We start from the raw sequence: 14,057 nt of genomic DNA, 5'->3' as shown, positions 1-14,057 counted from the left end.
CAAACGTAAACTTACACAAAAGTGTAAGATTATCTTTGTGAATCAGGCCCAATGGTACTATTATTGAAATAAAGACCTAGCTGTGTTTACACGAGAGGACCATGAACACAGGTTAGTGCTCATACCTCAAGGCGCTTGTCAAGTCACATACGAGTGCAACTTGCCTCCATATCATATCACATCCCTTGACAGCCACTGTAACCATTGGGTCACATTTTTCGTTTCTCACTGTGTCAACACTTTTACAGCTGCTATGAAGAACCCTCACATTTGAATCTCATGCATTTCTGTATTGCGTTACAGTCAGAAAGGCTGACTGCACGCTTAAAGCAAATGCGCGGGGTAGGTCGCGCCTGCAGTGGTTAAATAAAACAGGCGAGCGTGGGGCAGCTGGTGTTCAAATAAGGGTAGGAGTAAATTAGTGACTGCAGGCCCCCGTTTCCACAGAGTCAAGGAAAAAGAGAGACCAGGGCTGCGGAAAGAGACAACAGCAGGTTTGTGCAAAGCGGTAAGTGGAAATAGGGTGTAGGTTAGTTGTACATATGTACCCAGGCAGTGAGCATTAGGAAGCAGCTGGACGGCGCTCTGTTCACTAAAAAACCATGATAGAGCAGAGATATCAAGGGCCAAGAGTCCACAGGAGGGACATTAGACAGATCCTGACCAAAAGTGCTAAAAAAACACAGGAGTTCTGATTTGTGGGGTCCATTGAAGCCGAAGGAACATTGGGGCTGGCAAGAGTGAGTTTGTGCTCAAATGTGGTAAATTTTATCCCAACGATTGATGCATATTGTGTCAGCAAACATGTCCTAGAGCGTAAGAGGCAAGTATCTTTGACGTTGCCAAATGCAGCATTAAGTAGTATTGTGGAAGTATACTGAGGTATGGAGCAAACAGCCATCAAAGACAACAACAGCTGGATTATGGCTTTCAAGCAAGTAAAGGCATTGGTGGAAGGATGAAAATAAAAGACAGAAGGGGTGGAGGAGGCGATAAGGATTTGGCTCAGTGTCCTGTGAGAAGCAATAGAGATGAGGGAAATAGACAAGCAACACAGAAAATGGAATAAAAGAGAGGAAGATGTACAGTGTAAGCAGGGCAACTGAGAGACAGCATAATGACAGAAGCAAGGAAACTGAAGTGAAAAACTTTAGATGCAACAGAAATGACCAAAACATCACCTAAGGTAGCAAAGGGTCAGTCTAAGAATTAAAGGGAAACATAACAGAACAAATCGCATCACCTGGCTTCGGAAGCGAGTCGTGAAAGCAACAAGGCTGGAGGCCAAACAGGAGGTAGGAAACAAACCAACATACAGAATGAAATATGCAGGATCCATGCAAAAGACACAGAAGATACGACGTCTGATGTCAGCCGACTCTAGCCAGATAACCAAAGAAAGTATTGACGTTACACTGCGGATGCGGAGCTCTGAGCAGAAAAAGTCAATTGCTAATGTTAACTTCTAGGATGCCGATGGAAACACATACCGTAAAGCATGTGGGTTTTCTCCTTCTGAGCTACGGCGTATTGCTCACAAGTGTGCACAGGAACATACTAAATTTAACAAGCTCTCTGCATTGCTGTGGGAGGGTTGGGTGGGGGAGCGGCAGCCTTTGAAGTCTGATGCGAGGCACAGACAAATGGTGGTGCACGATGTGCACGCGGGGGGGTTAGGGGGAGCAGTAGCCTTTAAAGTCTGATGCGAGGCACAGACAAATGGTGGTGTGACGTGACTGGCGATGGCGTGCACGCGCATAGTTCACATAAACTGTACGTGATCCGCAAGTTTTTGAGCTGCCTACTATAATCTCGCCTATCTATCCCTGTAGGATATAATAGTCAAGACCTAAAAAGCGTGAGGAGTTTAAAAAGTTAGGTGCAGTTGCTCAGTTGAAATTCCCCGCTTCCCTGAGGGTTATGATTTAATTTAATTTAAGATCAATCCAGATAGCGGATGAGCTGCTGGATATAAGGCAGGATCCCGATCGGGGTGTCTAGTTTAAATCGGATTATTGTAATCATTCTCACCGCAGCAGCATAGCCATACTATTTAATAGAGGTTAGGGTCGCGGTTAGATACCTTAAGTTTGAACATGAAAGGAAATTAGAAAAAATAAATTAATTAATTCATTAAAGTAGCGTACAACCCTAGAAAGAAAAAAAAGAAGAAAAAGAGGTTAATATAGTTTAGTATAGAATTTAGAACTTTTAAGGCGGAAGGTCCTTTTTTCTTTCTTTTTTCTTTTTGTCTTTTCTTTTCTACACTAGATGATGGGGGGAGCCTCCGAGATGCAGTCTCTGGACCTTGTCAAGATTTCCAGGGTAGGGGTTCTCCACGGGGCTATGTGGGGGCCTGGGTGGGTGGTTGGGAGGTGTTGCAAGGTAAAAAAAAATCCTCATTCTCCTCCTCTTAACAGTACCAGTTTTATCTTTCAGAGTAACAACTAAGGACTTTTTAGGGAGCCTTGCTGGTCGTAGGGTTGGACTTTGGTGCTAGTGATGGTCCTTGTGGTTGTACTCGTTTGATCCACCATGAGTGTTTTCCAGATTTTGTCCTGGAATGTCAATGGTCTGCGTTCAAGACCAAGTAGAGATAAGATTTTGCAATACCTTGCGGATTCCCCTGCGCAGGTCATTGTCCTCCAGGAAACTCATCTTCATAATGAGGAAGTAACTGCCCTGTTAAAAAATAAAAAATGGGTAGGACCTTATGCTTGCACTAGCCAGTCAGCTAACATTAGAGGGGTTTTAATTATTTTCAAGAAATCAGCCAGGGCATGTATCCTAATCCAGTTAGCTGAGCTGGGTGGTAGGTGGGTTATTGTGGAAGCTGTTATCATCGGGTTCCAGCTCACCCTGGTTGGATATATAAATGGAAGCAAGCATGGGTCTCTCCCATATTAAAAAAATCTACTTTGGACCCTCTGAAGCCGGAAAATTTTAGACCGATCTCCCTGCTTCCATGGGCAGCGAAGATTGCGGAATCCCATGTGAATTCAATACTTTCCACCTTATTGTATACCAATAACATCCTGGATAATACTCAACATGGGTTCCGCGCCGGCCATAGCACTGAGACAGCGTTGCTTGCTATGACTGAGCATCTCCGCCTAACTCTTGATCAGGGTCAAACGGCGGCACTGGTCCTGTTGGACCTTAGTGCCGTCTTTGACACTGTTTCACATCAGATCCTGCTCCATCGGCTCGAAGAAGCAGGGGTCACTGATCTGGCACTTGCATGGTTTAGATCTTTCCTGTCAGGAAGATCCTTCCGCGTTTCTACCCCTCCTTTTCTTTCTAGGGCACATTCCATCGATCAGGGTGTTCCTCAGGGCTCTGCCTTGAGCCCCACCCTGTTCAACCTTTATGTGCAGCCGCTCGCTGCGGTCGCCGGGATGTGGGACCTTAACATCGTCTCATAGGCGGACGACACGAGGCTGGTGGTTGCCCTATCGGAGGGTGCTACCGGGGATCATGTCAGATTCAGAGCTGGGCTGTCTGCAGTGGCTGACTGGTTGACAGCTAACTGCTTACAGCTTAATGCGGCCAAGACTGACGTTCTTCTGGTTGGTAGGAACACCTATTTATGGGGAGACCACTGGTGGCCAGCTAGTTTGGGGAAAGCTCCGGAACCGAAGATAGAAGTGAAGAATCTCGGAGTCTGGCTTGATTCGACTCTCAGTTTTTCTACCCATACAAAGAAAGTTGCCGCCACTTGCTTTGGCATCCTGTGTAGTCTGAAACCTGTCTTACATTTTTTTGACTTTGAGACCAGACAGATGATAGTCCAGGCCACAGTGATGTCTAGACTTGAATACGCCTGCTCATTATTGTTGGGCGCAAATCAGGTAGAAATCGTCCGAATGCAACGCATTCAAAATGCGGCTGCTAGAGTTCTAGTAGGCTTGCCTTAATTCAGCCCGATTTCTGCGACCATCCGAAGGCTCCACTGGCTACCAGTAGCCCAACAAATACAGTTTAAGACTCTCTGTATTTCGTTTAAAATCTTAAGACTGACAACTCCCAGGATGCTCTGCCCACTTCTGAACTTATATGCTCCTCTGCGTACATTACGCTCTGCGGGCCAAAATTTGGTCAAAGTGCCCCTGGTCAAACGTAGTAGAGCGGGAGGACGTTCTTTTCGCCTTCTTGCGGCTAAAGCCTGGAACGCCCTTCCATCCTACACCAGAGGAATTCAAAGTTCGTCCGTTTTTAGTAAAGCTATAAAAACTCATCTATTCTTGTAAAAAAATTTTGGGAGATGCTTTTTCACTACTTCACTCATGGTCCTTTTTCTGTTCTGGAGTTCAGTGCCTGGACGCCCCTTCGCTGGGGCAGCTGTGCGCTTTATAAAATTTTATAACATAACATAACATAACATAATATGGACCTAACCATGACTACCCTTCCTTCCTGAAGACTATATTTCTTCACTTGGTTGGTCTACCTGACCCAGTAGTATTTGCTGGAGATTTTAATATTGTTTTGAATCCTCTATTTGACAACACCAAACAATAGAGCCATCGTCCCCTGTAAATCACAGGAATTGTTATTGGGAGCCATGAAGCAAGTTACCCTTTTAGATATATGGAGGGAAAAATCCTGTCAGCAGAAAGGAACCTTGTTTAGAAACTTTAAGTATAGACATGCATCTAGAATAGACTACGTATTGATTAGTCAGACACTAAGAGGAAGAGTAAAAGAGATCTCCTACCTGGCTTCATATCTGTCGGATCACTCCAGTATTTTGCTGGGGAGAGAGCCGCCAACACTCAGCCTTGTCAGGTCATGGTCCTTTGACATACCCTTTTACTGGAGGAAGAGGAGACTTCCTTCTTATCTCAGGAAATAGTTTTTTTTGGGGGGTTAATTTGGATTCGGCTCCTTTAGCAGTAGTCTTGACCTACTTGAGATTTGACCTCGCTTACCTGCGAGGGCAAATCTCAAGTAGGTCAAGCTTTAGGAATAAAAAATATAAAGATGAGGTATCGTCATTAGAAGCCAAGCTTAAGGTTGCAGAGGTCAATTTAATTGGCCAAGTCCCCCCTGACATCCAACAAGAGCGTCTGGCCAAGTATGACAACTTGAAGGGCCAGTTGGAGAGTGTCCTACATACCAGGCTTACGCGAAGATGGGAAGCCAGCAAGATCGCCCACTTCGAGTATGGAGAGGGGGCTGGGAAACTCCTTGCATGGAAATCCAAATTAGACCGAGTAAAGAGCCACATTAAAGAAATCATTAGGTGAGACATCACTCTTTCCGCAGATGAGGATATATTGATGCCTTTCAGACCTTTTTCCAAACATTTATTGTGAGGACAAAAGGGTGGTGAACCCTACTGGCCAGAGTTGGCTCAAAGATCCCTTCCCTCCCTGAACCTTGAACAGCAGCAACAGTTAGATCAGGAGGTTACCCAAGCTACGGGTCCCGACGGGCTCCCAGCAGAGATTTATCAATCAGTGAGTGATAAGATTGTCCCTACCCTGACATTGCTCTTTAACCAGATTCTACAAGAGGGGTTAGCACTCCCTGCTTCGTGGAATGACACCACAATTATTTATATTTTGAAGCCCAGGAAAGTTCCTTCCTGCTGTGGGTCATGGCGGCCAATTTCACTCTTGAATGCGGACTATAAGATCTTCGCTTCAATTCTGGCAGCCAGGTTGGGACGTGTGGCAGGGGATAGTGTCCATCTAGATCAGAAGGGCTTTGTCAACGGACGGTAGTTATCAGATCTTACTTATGATCTCATAGGGGCCATTGATGTGGCATCCGTGTATTCTCTTCCTCTAAAAGCAATGACCCTCGACCCCACTAAAGCGTTTGACAGGGTCAACTGGACATACCAGTCCGAAGTCTTGGGGAAATTCAACTTAGGGCCAAGATTAATTCGATCGGTGCAGCGAATCTATCAGAATCCACCGGCCAGACTCTTTGTGAATGGGAACACCACTGAGCGCTTTAAAATTTCGAGGGGGACCAGACAGGGTTGCCCACTCTCCCCTCTCCTTTTTGATTTATATATTGAGCCTTTCGCTCAATGGCTCAGGGACGACCCTAATAATCAGCCATTCAAATTTGGAGAGTAGGAAAGGAAGGTCACCTTGAATGCAGAGGATATTTTAATTATGTCAGCTAATTTGTTAACAGCTTTCCCTGCAGTGATTAGTCAGGTACAGGAGTTTGTTCTGGTCTCAGGATATGAGATCAATGCTGCTAAGACAGAAATTATGGTGTGGAATCTCGATGGGTCACAGTAACAGCACCAGCACCAGTAACAGATCAGCCCTAAAATGAGAAACTTGGGGATTAATGTGGTTCAGGACATCACTAAGATTGCCGAGACCAATTTAGCTGGGGTGGCCAAGGTGTGTCCGAGGTTGCTGAAATCTTGGGCCCTGCTTCCATTATCCATCTTAGGCAGGGTCAACCTAGTTAAGATGTCAATACTCCCCAAGGTTACCTTTCTTTTTAATTGTATCCCCTTACACTTTGAAAAATCTGCTATTGATAAGCTTGAACGAGATATAAACAAATTTGTTTGGGCACAAAAATCACCAAGAATAGCTTGGAAAAAGAGTTAAGTCGGAGGAGAGAAAAGGGTGGCCTTGCCTCTACGGGTTTTCAGTTCTACACTTGGGCTTTCCAACTCACCCATTCCCGTATGTTGTTGAAAATGCTGATTAATACCGGTGCAGGGGCTATGTTTCTAGCTATGCTCAGTGGTACCAGTTTAGCTGAGGAGGGTTTCGTGTTTAAATTTGGGGATCCGAAATTTTTCAAAAAGATTAAGTTGAAGGTGCTACAAGTATTTGCTAAAACTTGGGCGAAACTAAGGGGAGCAACTACACTTAGTTATTTTTCCAGCCTGTCGCCCCTGTGGGATTGTCCTGGTACTCCGGAGTGTTTAGGAGATAGGCTGGCAATACCTTTGAGAGATGCTGGTCTAGCGGTTGGGGGGGATTTGGTCCCCGACGGCACTTTCATTTCATGGGATCAACTTAAAGATAAAGATAAAGTCAGGGAGGATCTCTTCAGGTTCAAATATCTCCAGTTGAAAAGCTGGGCCCAATCGAAGCTGGACCATAGGAATTTTGCAGGGGAAGGCACTATTTTAGAACATCAGTTGGTGTCTAAACCTTGTGGGAGAGGTCTCATTTTGGTATCAAGCCATTGCAGACTCAGTGGATGGTGAATTTAAGCTCGCTGAGGAACTGTGGGGGGGTTCCTTACCTCCACAAAATTGGGATCATCTTTGGCATAGTTTGTGTAAGCTTTTATACGAGACGGTAAAGCCTGCATGGTTAAAGAGAGAAACCACCCGTTTACTATCCATAGGGCCTACTTATCTCCACTCAAGCTTTCTAAAATCTCTTCCGGTCCTCCGGTCTGTTGTAAGAAATGCAGGTTGGCCTCAGCTTAGGACATCCACATGTTTAAAGAATGCCCCGCTCTGGAGTTTTTTTGGGACAATGTTGGTTGTTTTCTCACAAGGGTTTTGCATTGTCCAATTCATATTGACTTATCCTTGATTGTTTTCAGACTTACAGATGAAGTAACAGCCCATTCTAGATCATTGCTTTTTTATCTCATCTTGTTGGTCAGGAGAGAAATCTGTAAAATATGGACAGAATCTTCCCCTCCCATTTTCTCAGACTGGTTGTCGTCAGCTGTGGCGGTCTCTAAGCTCGATCTTGCTAGATCTTGCAGCAAGAAGAAGTTGGCATTCTGGGATCTGTTGCTGCTCAGATTGGGCTCCGGAAGTGTGTGAGGTATTTTTTTCCTTGAGTCCTATGATTATGCTGCCTCAACTCTCTCTGGGCTCTGCTGTGTTTTTCCTACTCTACGGCAAGGGTCCCCCAGCTCTTGGAGCTAGGTAAAAGAGCTATCTCAGTTGGTCCGTCATAAGCGTCATATCTAACTGCCCACCTTCTTCCAGCTTGCTGAGTAGGGTATAGAGATCATGGGTGCATAGTGAAGCGAGATTGGTGGTGAATGAGGACAAAAAAAAAGAATAACAGAATGCAATAAGGTGGTAAAAACACAATGCAAAAAAAATACAGCACATCACCTTGACCACAAAATGTAACACAACAAATATTCACAAATATTTTTCTCAAACATTACCACCTCCTCATGTCTATTTTTTTTAAACGGTGGTGAAAGATGTTTTCACCAACTAGTAACCTATTTACCACCTGTTATATTTTACAGCGCTAGACAAGATTGTTTTGCGATCTAGCCCATTACCTCAGTCTTGCTAAACACTGAACACTTCTCAGCAGTGCTGCAAGATGTTGCTAGTACTAACCAGCGGAGTCATTGCTGGCAAATTACTTTTAAGGGATGCCATCTCTATAAAAGAAAAGTTTAGTCAAAGCTGGGAATTGAAGCAAGGAAGGCTATCCGCATTCACACAACATCATCTTTAATCTAAACAGCAACAAAAACTGCTCTCCGACTCCCTTATGGTCTCTTTCAAGGTAAAATGCACCCATGATGCAGTCAGAAGCCTGTTTTGACTGTCCAGCCAGCTTCGATGCTCAATATTAGAGTAATCAGGTGTCCCAGATCTTGCTATGAAAATCCTGGCTTTTCACCATTTGTCCTGGTAAATGTTTGTAATTTTAGCGTATGTTGCTGTTTTTAGGGACAGTTGACTAAACGTAGAGGAGAACAAGTTTCCCTGTGTTCCAGGGCAGGATTACATTTACAAGCTGTATTAGATAACACTTTAGTTAACAAAGAGTTTATTGTGTAAAAAAGTTGCATTCAATTTCTCTGAATGAATCACTGCCTGTGTTTTCTATGTTGGTTACAAGGGTTGCTCCTTTTAAAGAGTGGATAGGCGTCACCGCACCTGTTGTGAGCACAGCAGGCAAACACAAATCAATAAAATGCTATGTCAATGCCATTTTAATTATTTGCCATTGCATTGGCTTGTGTTGTGTACAGCCCGAGGGTGGGGCTGAATCCGGAAAATGACTGCACTGGTCTACTATTTGTATTTCGGATTGACCGGATGGCTACAGGCATCCTATTCAACATGCGTACTGTAGACCCAGCAATCCAAAGGCTGTGAAAGAGCCTGGAGATTGCTGGGACAGGCCTTCAGCCTCAAAATGAGCGCTGGGTTAGCCTGCTCCAGTCAATCATAGAGTTGCTGTCAGTATGAAAGCAGCTCCAGGATTGGTTGGATTGGTTTCCAGTGAGCAGGAAGGAAATCCTTCCCTTTCCTGCTTGTGGACAACCAGGATTCCGGCAGAGAAGTGCTTCATGTATTGTGCTCCCACTCTATAATTATGGTGAGTTGTGATCCATCATGCCCCACCATAATTTATTGATGCTAACTGCCACTGGTTGTTAAGTGCTGTCAAGTCAGTCGTTTTGTGCACGCCAGTCAATCTAAAATTGTAGTCCTGCTTCTGTGTTTGACTCTTGCCCCAGTTTTGGTTTTCAAAATCTGGTTATCCTACCCTGTGTGAAAGCTGAGTTTGGCTAAAATCCACCCACTGATAGTATGACCAGACATCCTGATTTGATGGGACAGTCATAGGTGTTCATCACTTGTCACATCAAATTTGAGTAAATTTAGCCCATGTTCTGGAGCTATTGATTGTACACAGAATGAGGCAAGTTTTCATATGTTCCCATTTGAAATATTTAGCAACCCCTAGCAGAAGGCAATTTAATTTATACAGATGATTCTGTGCGTAATAGTTTAATGTAATTCCATGCTATCTGTATTTTCCGGTAAACAGACAAAATATCGACTACAAAATATATAATGGACATAATATCGAGTACAAAATATAGGCTGGACAAAATATCGAATGGACAGAATATAGACTTAAAAAACATCTTTTTGAAGGTAAGTAATGTAACATCGAATTTTAAAATATAGATAGTCAATATATCGAAGTACATAATATAGGTTAATGAAAATATCGAACATTTAATAATATTGAATTTTTTTATAGTGTATTTTATGTGTTAAAAGTGTTTATTTATGTCATAATGTAATTTAATTAATGAATTTAATGTTATTTAAATTTTGCGTAATTTAATTCTGTAGCGGGTTGTGGGTTTACAGGGGAATAGGGTGGGAAGTAATTTAATTATAATTAATTAAATATGTAAATTTATTTACTGGTATTTGTTTATAAATATTTGTTAATGAATTTTTATTTTATGATTAATTAAATTTTAATTGGCAATTACTTTTATTTAATTGATTAATTGATAATGACGTTAATTTAACTAATTTAATTTCTGTAGCGGGTTGTGGGTTTATAGGGGAATAGGGTGGGAAGTAATTTAATTATAATCAATTAAATATGCTAATTTATGTAGTGTTATTTATTTATAATTAATTGGTAAATAATTTTTATTTGGTAATTAGTTAAATTTTAATTGAGAATTACGTTTATTAAATTGATTAATTGATAATTATGTTAATTTTACTAATTTATTTTCTGTAGTGGGTTGTGGGTTTATAGGGGAATAGGGTGGGAAGTAATTTAATTATAACTAATGACATATGTTAATTTTTTGGGGGAATTTATTAGATTTTAATTGTTAAGTAACTTTTTATGTATTAATTAATTATTGTTAATTTGTAATTAATTAGTATTAATAGATAACTAATTGTAATGATTAATTTAAATTACTATTTGTAATTAATTAATTATTATATTATATTAAATTGGTAATTACTTTTAATCAATTTTCTTTATAGATATTAATATATATATATATTCTTAAATAATACATGAAGTATCTATTTTCCCTACTGTTGCACTCTCTGGAGTGGAAATAGTAATTTTTACCCCTACGCTATCCAACGCTTTCTTTAATGTTTCACTCTCTGGAGTGGGAATAGTAATTTTTACCCCTACGCTATCCAATCCTTTCTCTACTGTTGCACTCTGTGGAGTGGGAATAGAAATTTTTACCCCAACGCTATCCACCACTTGCTCTACTGTTGCACTCTCTGGAGTGGGAATAGTAATTTGTACCCCTACGCTATCCAACGCTTTCCTTACTGTCGCACTCTCTGGAGTGGGATTAGTAATTTTTACCTCTTTGCTATCCAACGCCTTACCTACTGTTGCACTTTCTGGAGTGGTAATAGTAATTTTTACCCCTACCCTATCCAACCCTTTCCATACTGTTGCACTCTTTGGAGTGGGAATAGTAATGTTTACCCCTACGCTATCCAACGCTTTCCCTACTGTTGCACTCTCTGGAGTGTTAATAGTAATTTTTACCCCTACGCTATCCAACACTTTCCCTACTGTTGCACTCTTTGGAGTGGGAATAGTAATTTTTACCCCTACGCTATCCAACGCTTTCCCTACTGTTGCACTCTCTGGAGTGGGAATAGTAAATTTTACCCCTACGCTATCCAACGCTTTCCTTACTGTTGCACTCTCTGGAGTAGGAATAGTAATTTTTACCACTACGCTATCCAACCCTTTCTCTACTGTTGCACTCTCAGGAGTGGGAATAGTAATTGGTACCCCTACGCTATCCTACGCTTTCCCTACTGTTGCAGTCCCTGGAGTGGGAATAGTAATTTTTACCTCCACGCTATCCAACGCCTTATCTACTGTTGCACTCTCTGGAGTGGGAATAGTAATTTTTACACTTCTGCTATCCTACGGTAATAATATTGGACATTTTTTAATTATGTTATGTTACTATATATATATGTTTTAACAAATATGAGCGTAACATTTTTTTAATAACTTTATTAATTATTTAATTATTATAAGGTAATTTAAGTATTTTTAAGTATATTTTAGTAATTAATTTTTAATAATAATTTAATTTAACATTGTGTTTAATAAAGTCGATATTTTTATAAACTATATTTTTGTACACAATATTTTTTACTCGATATTTTTGTACTTACCTGTTTGTAGATACAAAGTCGATATTCTGTCTGTCGATATTTTTTCGCCGATATTTTTGCTAGTCGATATTATGTCCCTCGATATTATGTCAGTGATCCGTATTTTCCATGTTGTTGAATGCTGTCATTTAAGTCATTTTGCTCCCCTCCATCAATGCTAAATTATTGTTCTATTTCTATGCTTTTGAATATCAGGTCTTTGTTTATCAAAAATGTAGTCCCTATATTGGGCATTATAGGACGAACCCAATACAGAATGAAAAGTCGAAATGTGAAGTATTCAGAAAATGATACCAGTAAGCTCAGTTACCAGTTAGTGTAACGTATATGTCTGCCACCTCTTTGGCCTGTTAGTGCTTGTGGATAGTCTTGGGACCTTAAACGCATTATCCTGGGCTGACTTATTTGTGCATTGCTGCACAGCTGGGATTCTTAGGTTTCAGTCCCACAGGGCTGGATTAACTCAATTAGTGTATGTGTGCATGACCCTTCAGTCCAAGATTTTTCTGTTACTACACCATTGAGGTTTGGGGGAATCCACTAGAGCGCTGAAAACACTTGGACACATTTTGCATATCTTGGATCTCCTCAAAAGGTACCAGCACCAACTCGACTACACTCTCACCTGGTTCCCTGTATATCTCTTTTGTTAATGGATTATTTGTGGTTCTCACAGTGCCATACAATTATTTTGCTTTGTTTTAGATACCCCTGAGAATGTTCCTCTTTTGGAGATATGTGGTGTTACCGCAATGTTTATGGAGAAGGATAATATGTACTGTGTCCATTAGTAAAAGATGAATTAACAGCAGCTAATTTGTTGGCATATTAATGATAAACTAACCACAAAAATTGGTGAGCCTAGGAGTCACATTTTAGTGCATCTTGGGGCTGGTTAGTGGGTTCACTACCAGCAAGAGTACATGAACTCGCATACTCACACTAATGATCACATCTAACGCCTAATAATGTAATCTTAAGTTAAATTGTAGTAAATGAGTGTAATAGTTTCCTTGATAGTGCAAGACTAATTCCAACAACTAATGACAACCAGTACTAACCAATAACTAACCAATAACCACTGGATTATCATATAGACTTGAGTCCTGGAGTAGCGTGCTACCAGTCGCAAAGTGCTTTAATGTCTCATCAAGGGCAGTAAGCACTAGGTAAATACAACTACAATACAATACAATACAACATGCCAGACATGTCGTAGCATGCACACATACACACACATGCTTTCTTAGGTGTGTAGAGTTGCAGGAGTGGGAACATTGTTAAGGTGGTGGGTTCTCGGGGTGATAGACCATTCGAGGTGTGGTGTTGACTTGAGTTCAGTATGTTTCCAATTAGTCAGCATTTGGTACTGTGGTTATTATGTGCTTGCTAGAAGGCTTTGGTGAGGTGGGGAAGGTGCTGGGCAAGAAACTTGCAGTTTTGATATCTATGGCCCAGCAATGGGTGAGTGGTCAGCTGAGAAAGGCACATTGCCAGTGAGATAGACTATGGAGGTGCAACGGGCGAAGATGAGCTGGGATGTAAAGGGCTGCATGCCTTTCAGTAGGTTTTGCTGCAACACATGCAGCACATGTGTTTTAATGGTGGAAAGGACCCCTTGCTGCTTAGGATCATGTTTTATGGAGGGATGTGCTATGGCTGAATAGAGTTGGATGGTCCTGTGTTGATAGCATAGGAGTGTGATGCTGGTTCATCTAGAGCCTACAGTTGTATCAGTAGGGTTGACGGGCCAACTTCCTAGCTTGTTTAGCACTAGAATTGTATTGTAGGCGTCAAGTAATTTTGAAAATGCTTAGTGCTATTAAAGAGACACAGGCTGGCATGTGTATGGTCTGTGCTGCTTGCTCAATGACGGAGAGTGTGTTGTTTATGTGTTTGATGAGCCCTGTTAAATGAGGGATTTGTTGCTGGTACTTACATGTCATTTGTTTGGGCTCCAGGAGTCTATTAGTCGCATGAGAATGAGAGGTAGGTATGTCTAGTCAGCTCGGTTCTATTTGTGGTGTTGAGAAGCATTGATCTTTTGAGCCAGTGGTTGCAGGTGGGGCACGTCAGCACTTATTTCCAGCGACCAGCCCCTATTTTTCTCAAAATGATTTGATTCAGAGCAAGAGAG

This window comes from Lissotriton vulgaris, chromosome 5, assembly GCF_964263255.1.
Source record: "Lissotriton vulgaris chromosome 5, aLisVul1.2, whole genome shotgun sequence".
NCBI classification, from domain to species: domain Eukaryota; kingdom Metazoa; phylum Chordata; class Amphibia; order Caudata; family Salamandridae; genus Lissotriton; species Lissotriton vulgaris.
Note: the sequence above shows the minus strand (reverse complement) of the source record.